Source organism: Pan troglodytes, chromosome 10, assembly GCF_028858775.2.
Source record: "Pan troglodytes isolate AG18354 chromosome 10, NHGRI_mPanTro3-v2.0_pri, whole genome shotgun sequence".
NCBI lineage: Eukaryota > Metazoa > Chordata > Mammalia > Primates > Hominidae > Pan > Pan troglodytes.
Genome location: NC_072408.2, coordinates 116,425,369 through 116,436,295, shown reverse-complemented (window position 1 = coordinate 116,436,295; position 10,927 = coordinate 116,425,369). Strand labels below are relative to the sequence as shown.

Here is a 10,927-nt window from a genome sequence, read left to right as displayed (position 1 = left end):
AAGGGTGGTCTCGTGAGGGGTGCTCCTGGTGTACTTGGCAAGGGCAGGGACTTGACTGCACCCCCGTGTCCGAACAGTTTCGGCCCATTGTAGGGGCTCAATAGGTGGACAGGTGCTGTGTCCTGGGAGCCCCGGAGAGGCTCCCAGATTTGGAAATGGCTGGGCGGGGTCCAGTCCAGGATGAAAGGCCCTGCCACTGCTGCCCCTGAGGACAGAGAGGGCTTAGGGTGACAGATGCACCCGTGTGGGGAGGCAGGAGGGTGGACAAGACCACGGGTGTCAGATCCGTCCAGCAGTGGGCACCCTGGTCTGTGGTCACTGAGGACTAAGGTCTCTGTGGTGACTTCTGCTGTCGCAAGGCCTCTTCTCAGGATCTGGGTGGATGAGGGGAGTGGCCTGGATGACTCAGAGACTCAAGGATGAGTCCAGCAGTCACCAGCAGCCAGTGTCCAGCAGGGTGTTTCAAGCCTTGGCACACAGTTACAGTCACAAGGGGAGAGTACCACAGGTATCCAGCAAGGCCATCTGGCTGGTGTCACGGAGACACACACAGGCCACCCGGATGATGTCACAGAGACAGACAGTGTCACATTGACTGTCCAGGCTCCTAGGGGAAGTGTCACACACAGTCTGATTTACAGTGTCCTGGGACAGTGTCTCCATTCACTCACAGGGTCACCTGGACCGTGCCTTGCAGACACATCCACAGTGTTACAGAGATACACACGGAGTCCCAAACAGATAGAGAACAGAGTGTCTGCAGGACAGCAGCAGCAGACAGTGGCACAGACACAGGTAAGCAATGCCCATCCACCCGCCAGGGTCAACTGGACAGTGTCCCACCGCCACAGATAAACTGCATCACAGACAAGAGAGGCACCCAGCAGTGTCCGCAGACATGGACAGACACATTGTGTCTGGTACAGTGTCACCCCAGTAGACAGTGTCCCACGGCATCTGCTGGCATGATGCCCCTGACATAGTGTGACACAATGTGGGACCCTATCACATGTGTATGTGCGGCCAGGACCACACACTCACACGCACACACACACACACATACACATGCACACATGCCCAGACACACACACAGACACACACATATACCTGCACACGCACATACACACACGTACACACGTGCGCGCACACACTCCCTCCCACCACAGGTCCAGGGCAGAGGGCCGGGACCTCCCCTGGGGACGCAGACCTGAAGTTGGGCCCTGGCCCCTCCCTCCCCCATGTGTACCCTCCCTTCTCTGAGTCACAGCTCCTCCCTGAGAGAATGGCCACCTGCCAGGTAACGGGGCTTCAGTGAGACATGAAAGTCTGACATTTGCAGTGGGATTCTGGCGATGGAAGGCCCAGCCTCAGGGTGAGGCACAGCGGGTCTCTGCTTCTCCATAGCAGGCCTTGGACGGGCAGTACCGGCGAGGTCCCCATGGCATGGAAGCCCCTCAGGGACTTCAGAGGCTGGCCTTGGATGAGGAGCAGTGTGGAATGGAGGGGCCCAAGATCACCCCCTCGGCCTCCCCAACACCCCCTGGCCATGAGCAAGGATAGCTTGGAGATGGCATCACCCTGGACCTGGACTACCTGCTTGCTACTTACAGGACTCAGCTGAGCCCCCTCCCACAGGGGACGTGCCCACCGGGAGCCTGCCCCTCTCCTGACCGAATCCAGAAGCTGAGATCCTGGAATCCCCTCCTCCAACAGCCCTCAGCCCCCTTCTGTGGCCTGGAGGGGCCCTTCCCTAAGCCCATCCAAGGTCCATGCTCCCAGGACAAATCTGCCACCAGTAAGAGTAGGCCTCTTGGCCGAGGGGCAGCCGTTTCAGGGGGTGGGTGTGTCTGGAGCTGGGCCTGGTGGGCTGGCATCTACATATATGTAAGCAAGGTCTTTCCAGTCCTGGCTGCAGACCATGTTGGGAAGACAGGGCTGGGTGGCCTGGGGCCAGGGCCTCCATGCATACCAACTCTAGACCCTGCAAGTGTCAGGGGTAGGTCTGGTGGGGAGCTGGGCCCCAGGACTGGACTGGGCAACCCTCATCAAGAAACCTGTCTGGGCTGGGTGCGGTGGCTCACACCTGTAATCAAAGCACTTTGGGAGGCCAAGGTGGGTGGATCACTTGAGGTCAGGAGTTTGAGACCATCCTGGCCAACATGGTGAAACCCCATCTCTACTAAATATACAAAATTAGCCGGGTGTAAGTGGTGGGTACCTGTAATCCCAGCTACTCGAGAGGCTGAGGCAGAAGAATCACTTGAACCTGGGAGGCGGAGGTTGTGGTGAGCTGAGACGGTGCCACTGCACTCCAGCCTAGGCAACAGAATGAGACTTTGTCTCAGGAAAAAAAAAAAAAAAAAAAAAAAGAAGCCTGTTTGTTGGCCAGGCGTGGTGGCTCACACCTGGGAGGACTTTGGGAGGCTGATGTAAACAGATTGCTTGAGTCCAGGAGTAGTTCCAGACCAGCCTGGGCAACATGGGGAAACACAGTCTCTACAAAAAATACAAAAATTAGCTGGGCATGGTGGTGGGTGCCTGTGGTCCCAGCTACTCGGGAGGCTGAGGCAGGAGAATGGCTTGAACCCAGGAGGCGGAGGTTGCAGTGAGCCAAGATGGCACCGCTGCACTCCAACCTGGGCAACAGAGTGAGACTCCATCTCAAAAAGAAAAAAAAAATTAGCTGGGGATGATGGTGTGCACCAGTGGTCCCAACTACTTGGGAGGCTGAGGTGGGAGGACCATCTGAGCCCAGGAGGTTGAGGCTGCAGTGAGCCATGACTGCCTCAATGCACTCCAGCCTAGGTGATAGAGTAAGACCCTGTCAAAAAAAAAAAAAAAAAAAAAAAAAGAAAAGAAAGAAAGAAAAAAAGAAGAAAAAAGGAAAAAGAGAAAAAAAAGAAGAGAAGCCTGCTTCTCAGGAGCAAACTCCTTCACCTGACAAGAAAAATTCCAGGCCTCCCTCCTCTGTCCAGGCTTAAATGACTTCAGGCTCAAAGCACCCCAGCCCTGCCATAGGACCCCCTACCTGACCCAGGGATTCCAAACCAGAGTCTACTGGTCAACCCAAATATAGGTGCACAGGGAATATGAATCTAGAGTTCCTCTAGCAGCTGTGGGGCCATTGTTGGACAGGGCAGACAATCTAGCCCAGGCCAGGGCTCAAGCTTGTACAATCAGGACCACTAGGAATAATATGAGACTCAGAAACCCCATCAGGCCTGGGTTCAAATCCTGACTCTGCATGGCACCAGCTATGTGACCTCGGGAAAGCTATTGAGCCTCCCTGAGCCTTAACTTCCCTTCTTTTGGAAACTGGAGAGCAAATATGCCTCCTAGGATGTCACTAGAATCAAATATAATCATGGCTTTGAATTCTCCCTGTACCCAAAGGCTATACAGAGGTCCTTAGCAAAGTGTTTGTTGAATGAATGATTTTAAAGGACAATCTGAAAAGAGGTGGGGGAGGGGGGCATCAAAGGAAGCTATAGATCTCAGCCCAGCCCCCGGCTCCCAAATCCCTCCCACTACACAGCCTGGGTCTCGGTGCAGCAGCAGCTGCAGTCCCTTCCTGGGGCGGGGACCCCCTTCCTCTGCTCTGAGCCCCTCCCTGAGCTGCAGGAGGCACAGACACATGTTCAGAGGGGGCATTATCTGTGCTCAGTTGACTGTAAACGTTTAAGCGGAATTGACTGTGTACTCAGCCACTTTCAAACACAACTAATCTTCATCGGGGCGACGGGAAGTGAAATATGTTATTGTCGGTGGCAGTAAATTACCCGTGCCAGACCTGGCGTGTGAGGCATTACGGGCCATGGCCGGCGCACTCCTTCACCCGGCCGCCACCCGCCCGCAATTCATTACTGCAAACGACCCTGGTCATCTCCTTGCCAGGCCTGGGGACGTGAGGCTGGCCACCAGCCTCCCAGGGCCTGGACCCCGCCCACCTTGGGCAGCAGGTGGGGAAGAGGGCCAAGGGGCCAGAGCCTGGCACTGATGCCTGGGCAGGAGATGTGAGAAGACCTTTGCTCATCAGCTTCTAGGTCAGCGACCAGATGGGGAGACTGAGGCACAGCAGAGAAAGGGATTTGATCCAAGGCGCAGCTCTGCCAATTTCTAAGCCCCAGTTTCAGCACCCATAAAATGGGAATTCATTTATTGTTTAACATTTTTGCAAATCTCTGTAATGACTGGCTTAATAGAACACAGCTGGATTCTCATATGTGCTTCTGCATTCAGCTTGTTGCAACATGTTTTGTTTAAGTGTGGGAAGAATATCTGGCTTCACACAGATATTTGGCTCAAAAAGGAAAGAGTATTTTAATAGCCTTCTCAGATAATTATGGATATCCTTCTTGGATACTAAACCAGATCTTCACAAGTGGTAGTTTCTCAATGGTTTGTTACAATATGGCATCTGAAACCACATCAATGAGCTCTTCCTACTCTGTTAAAACCCACTGGTCTGCTTTGCACTTTGAATGGGTCTTTTATTCATTTTGTAACATGATGCATTGGTCATTGGAAAAAATACTGGTTTACTGAATTATGCATCTCTTCTAGATGATGTCACATTTCATAATACAATATCCAAAAAAGTCACATTCACTAATATACCACCAGTCTCTGGGAAAGTATTTAAGTAGGAAGCTGTCAAACCCACGGTGGCAGACACAAGTTCTCCAAAATTCTAATTTTTGCTTGCAAGTCAAATTTTATCATTGGCAACAAATACTGTCAGTTGACAGGCAACTTTGTTCATTTTTAAGAGAATATCTGCCAATGTCCCAGTCTGAAAGGCTATAGTTTGTTGGTTGGTTGTTCTTTCAAGTACAAATGGTGTTCCATGAAGAGTGGCTAGCGCAGCTTGCAACCCAGTCACACGGTTCTTGTCTCAAGCAACGACGGAGCCAGGAGAGAGGGTTCTTGTTGTACATACTTCCCATTTTGTCACACAGAATATTTAGAAGTGGCATGTTCAAAGGTTGAGATTTTTTAAATTAATACCTTTAAATTTTCTTTTTTTCTTTTTTTTTGAGACAGGGTCTTGCTCTATCGCCAGGCTGGAGTGCAGTAGCATGATCTCGGCTCACTGCAAACTCTGCCTCGCGGATTCAAGCGATTCTCCTGCCTCAGCCTCCCAGGTAGCTGGGACTACAGGCGCCCGCCATCACACCCGGCTAATTTTTGTGTTTTTAGTAGAGACAAGGTTTCACCATGTTGACCAGGCTGGTCTCGAACTCCTGACTTCAAGTGATCCTCCCACCTCAGCTTCCCAAAGTGCTGGAATTACAGGTGTGAGCCACTACGCCCAGACCCTTGAAATTTTCATCAAGGGCATTCTTAAGTGAAACTGGCTTTTTCGCCAAGAGTATTTAAGATGAAGAAAGAGATGATTTCTCTCCCAGTGTGGTTCCACTGCTCTGGTCGATGCTACGAAGCCAGCAGTTGTAGCCACCCATGACTTTTGCACCCTGAGTGCAAATGTCAACATGGTGAAAAAGGCCAATAATATCTTTGTATTATCTGTAGCCGTGCTACCCTGAATGTGCCCGATTGTGTCTGCATCTCCAAAGCTACGTAGGGTCAGGCCTGGCAAGTACTTTGACGAAAGGACATCTTTGCATTATGATGAAAATAGTTTTGACCTCCCAGAAACCCTGAAAGAGTCTTGGGGACCTGCAGAGGTCTGTGGACCACACTTTGACAATCACTGATTCTTCCAGGGCTGCCAGGGGTATTGGAGGCTGTGGATGAAATCTGATGAAAAGAAAGACCATAATAAATGGCCCTACATCATCGGGTACTGTACCACCACCTCTACCCCCATTATCTGGGCCTCTTCCCCATTTTGGGGGCAAATGTCTTCTATCCCCATACCTAGCCCCTCTCCCAATTCCAACTCTGGCTGAGGCTGCAGGTGAAAACCTTTCGGCTCCTTCAAAACCCCCTTCAAAAGTCAACTTCTTCCTGAAGTCTTCCCAAACATAAGCCCTCAATGGGGATCACATCTCCCTCCTCTACGGCTCCAGTCCACTCTGCCATCTTCCTCATGGCCTCATCTCATTCTCAGCACCCTTCCTTGGACATAAGAAGCCCTCAACAGACTCCTTTTGATCAAAAGGAATGAGGATAGGGAAAGCGTGACTCCTTCCATGGCTGGGGCTGATGAGCGAAATTGACTAACCCATGGTTAGCAGGCCAAAGGATTCTGGGAATTCCTGCAATCAATTTCAGAGCATGGGCATATTCCCAAGAACTGAGGACCAGGAACCAGCACCCCAGGGGGACTGGGACCAGAGGGACCTGGTGGAGAGAAAGGGTTACAAGTTCTCCAAGGGCTGACCTAGCCCAAACTGTGACTCTGATGAATCTTACATTTAGGATCCTTCTTGCTGTGTGACCTTGGGCAAATCACTTAACTTCTCTGGGCCTCCATTTCCTCATCTATCAAGTGAAGTTTGGACAAATCCCTAGCACTCCTTACAGCTCCCCGTTCTCTGAGTCAATCATCTGCCTGTGCTGAAACATGATGTCGACACTCCAACCACCTAGGAGAAGGACAGTCAAGCTTTCTGGGCTGCTGACATTGGAACATAGCACGATGTTGACATTCAAATCTTCTATGACATCATCTGATGACATGCACACATGCCATAATGCTAACACGTGACAAGCCCATCATGCTGACATTCAAACGTGCTGTTGCTGACATTGAATGCTCTCTGACGTCATTCACTCAGGCAGCATTAACTACAGCCAGCTATGCGCCGATCACGCCAACAGCCTAGGAAACCACTGAGTCCATAAAGAGTCCCTTCTCAGAACTTTCCTCTCTGAGAATCTAGACCCCATAGCAGCCTTGGGGAGTGGCTTAGTGGGGCTTGAGCTGCCCCGCCTCAGTCCATTCTCTTATGTGCGGAATGGATGTTGCCTCAACATAATGGAAGTGGGACTTTATGACTCTTCTTCCAGGCAGACTCAATCTCATAAAAATCCAGAGCTGTCAATTCGGTCTGGTGGCATGTGTCTGTAGTCCCAGCCACTTGGGAGGCTGAGGCAGGAGGACCGCTTTGGCCCCAGGAGTTCGAGGCTGCTGGGAGCTATGATCCCACCACTGCACTCCAGCCTGGGTGACAGAGTGACACCCTGTCTCAAAACAAAAACAAAAACAAATCCAGAGCTGTCACTGCTTAGGCCCCACTCCCCAAGATTCCCTGCTCCCTCTCTGCTTTCCACCCAGGACCTTACTGGCTAGAATATGCGAGTGGAGGGCATCCAGGGAAAAATGTCCTGACCTCCTCCTCCTGCCCTGTACCCCCATCCCTACTGGCTGAGGCTGGGCAGGGAAGGTGGTGAGTATACAGATGCCCACTTCCCACACCCCAGGCTGCTGCCCAGGCAAAGCTTCCAAGACCCGGATTGGCCTTGCCTCTCCTGCCTTTAAAAAAAAAAAAAAGGAAAAGAAAAGAAATTCCTGCAACTTGAACAATCATTGTGTTGGATTTGGGAGATGTTATTCCTAGTGACAGACAAGGGCAATTATCTGCAATCCGCCAGCAGTTTTAGCCTAATTTCATTACTGCCGTGCAATTCTCCCTGAGCTGCTAGTCTATCAATGTCTTGCAGAACGGATTAGCGGGCACTTTCTTCATCTTCAAATGAATTTCAGTTGTCATGCCCTTGATGAATAGAGCAGGGGCAGGCGGCTGACCTGGGCCAGGGAGTGGCCAGGGGGCAGCAGGCCAGCGCCCTCAGGTCCTGGTGGGAGGTGAGGTGGTGGGCGGTGGTCCTGGGGGTGAGTGGAGGGAAAGTACCTGAGTGGTCCAGCCCTCCCAGACCTCTCCAGGCCCAGGATTTGAGGGCTGCTTGGACTTGTGTGCTGGGGTCTTGCATACTGAGAACCCCATCTAGGACTCCTTCCCAGATGTCAGGCTGAGAATACTGGAGGGGTTCTTTCCTTGATGGATGCTGCTGACTGGCATCCAGGCCCTCCCAACACCCCATTAAAACCCCAAACACCCAAACACCAGCTTCCAGACTGCTTCCCTGAGACACTGTGGACCTCACAGGAGCAGGGGCCAGAGCTGTCTTGTGGCCGCTGTGTCCCCAGAGTCTGGCTCGGAGGAGATGCTTAGACAGTGTTTGTTGCAGGACAAATGATTCTCAGTTCTGCAGCAGCTTGGGCCAGGGCCCGGTGCAGGCCTGGCACGTGGCAGGAGCCCAATCACTATTAGACAAATGGCTGGTGGTACGGGTGGCTTATTAGAAAGAAGGTGGAAAAGGGAGGGAGGGAGTGCTTTGTGAGCCCCCACTACGCATCAAGCACCGTGCTGGGGACGCTGCTGATGCGGTGTCATTTCATCTCAGAGAGGTGAAGCCGCTACATCCAGGGCATAAGCAAATAAGTTGGAAATTGGCAAACCCAGGCGTGTCTGACATCCTTGCAACTCCCAAGGAGCTCTGTTTCGGGAGTGCTGGGCGTGAAGTGAGATTCTTCTCATGGGCAGGGTGAGGCCTCATGGGACTCAGGGTCTGCAACATGGGGTGAAGTCTCTGCCTGGTGAAGACCCCCTCTTGCCCACTGCCACCCAGAAGACTCCTCCCATAAAACACTTCTCCAAATTTCTGGGAAGTAGGGCTGCAGTAGGCTTTTCCCTTTTACCATTGGTCCGTTCTCCTGTTCCCTGCCTGGCTCTTTACCCTGGGAAGCTGACCTCCATAGAGAGCATCCGGGGGCGACTTGTCCTCTAAGTTTCAGGTGGAATCATCCAATGGGAAGCTGGGAGCGGGCAGAGGGAGAGTTTGGGGTGTCTCTGCCCAGCTCAGCTGGCTTAAGTGCTGCATTCCTGGCAATAATCTGTCCCTTTGTGACGAAGGCTCCTGCTCACCTGGTGGCACCCCTCTCCATCGCTCCAGCTCCTTGTGGGATCTGGTAACTCCGTTTCTGCCCCATCAGACCTTGGAAATGAGAAGGGGGGTCCTTGCTGTTTCCTGACCCTGAGGGTCTCACCATCCCTGTTTGGTTTGCAACTCTGTTTACAGAACTCCCTTTACTAAACTCTCTTCGCTGGTACCATCCCAGTGGAATGCCATGTCCTGCTGGGATACTGACTGGGGCTTGGGGGAGACTATAGCAGCTCACTGTGACAGCAGCTTCTGTTGAGCCTGCACCTGCTCTGTGCAGGCACCGGGCTGGGCCATGGGCTCACACCAACCCTTCAGAGACTCCCAGCAGCTCAACAGGACCGTACTATTTACAGAGAAGGATACTGAGGTTCAAAGAGGCAAGGAGACCCTTAGGGCGATGCTTGGGGAAGTGGGGGCTTGGGGTTATTATTCCCCTGTCTCCCTGGCTTATCATCTGAACCCATATGATGCACACACTTGACTCTTTGCCCTGCCAGAAACCGTAGCCCGCAGACGTTGGTCTTCCTTAGACCAGACACTCTCTTTCACCCTCAGATGGCAGCCACCATGGGTCCCTGAGGCTGCCTTGGCCTCCAGCTGTCTTCCACATCAGCAGCGGAAAGTCAAGCCCTAGAGAAGGGGGCTCCCTCCACAGCAGCCACCCCATCAGCCCCCAGTACCCCCAGAGGGCCTGCTCTCCTCCCAGAACTTCCTCCAGTAGAAGGAAGATCCCTGGATAGGGGTCAGTCCAGCCCCCAACTTTACATGTGGGGAAACAGGTTCAGAGAGGCAAAAAGGTCTTGCTTGAAGCCAAGAGGGAGTCACGCAGAGCTGGCCCCGACCCAGAGAGCCGAGTGGACAACCCCAGGGTTGCAAAATGAGTCTCAGACCCGCCACAGCTGAGCCTCCTCCCACACTTTCCAGTTCGGTTTTTTTCTCTGGGCACCTGGGAGACTTTCCCAAGTTATCGATCGCCGGGGCGGCCTTCAGTCAATATGGTGCACTTTACTAATTAATCTTTTCCAGATAATTGCAGGAAATCATTGGTTGGTGTGAAGTGGGAGGTTGGAGAGGCAGCCTCTGTCCCCGACCTGACCAGAGCATCTTCTGGCAGATCCTACCCGCCTGTCCCTCACTCTTCTCTGTCTCCTTCTGGGGCTGATGAGCCACCCCCTCCAGAATCCTCAGCCAGGACTCCCGCCAGCTGTCCTGGCACTGCTCTGGATGTAGCAGGGAACACCGGGAGCAGGACGGTTCTGGGTCAAATCTCGACTTTGGCAATTATTCACTGTGCTACTGCAGACACATCATTTAACCTCCCTCAGCCTCAGCTAAAAAAAACAGACTAGAACTTATGATCTGCATCACAGGCTGCTTACAAGACAAAACAGACCAGGTGCCATGGCTTACTCCTATAATCCCAGCACTTTGGGAGGCCAAGTCAGGAGGATCACTTGAAGCCAGGAGTTCAAGACCAGCCTGGGCAACATAGTGAGACCCTGCCTCTACAAAACAATAAAAAATACAAAATTAGCCAGGTGTGGTAGTGTGTGCCCTGTAGTTCCAGTTACTTGGGAGGCTGAGGCAGGAGGATTGCTTGAGCCCAAAGCTGGGAGGCTGCAGTGGGCTATGATGGTACCACTGCACTCCATCTTGGGTGACAGAGTGAGACCCTATCTCTAAACAGCAAACAAAAAAGATGAAAACATGCCGGGTGCGGTGGCTCATGCCTGTAATCCCGGCACTTTGGGAGGCCGAGACAGGTGGATCACCTGAGGTCAGGAGTCCCAAACCAGCCTGGCCAACATGGTGAAACCCATTTCTACTAAAAATACAAAAATTAGCCAGGTGTGGTGGCTCACACCTGTAATCCCAGCTACTCGGGAGGCTGAGGCAGGAGAATAACTGGAACCCGGGAAGCAGAGGTTGCAGTGAGTCAAGATCGTGCCACTGCACTCCAGCCTGGGCAACAGAGTGAGATTCCATCACACACACACACACACACACACACACACAC

At 52.5% G+C, this 10,927-nt stretch overlaps 1 long non-coding RNA gene across 1 annotated transcript; it reads left to right on the top strand.

Moving 5' to 3' along the window:
* The first annotated feature begins 627 nt into the window (after nucleotides 1-627).
* Nucleotides 628-10,443, top strand: LOC134807508 (uncharacterized). The gene is made up of 2 exons (XR_010148153.1): nucleotides 628-795; nucleotides 9,937-10,443. It is a non-coding gene; the product is annotated as an uncharacterized LOC134807508 (long non-coding RNA).
* The last annotated feature ends 484 nt before the right edge of the window (nucleotides 10,444-10,927 follow it).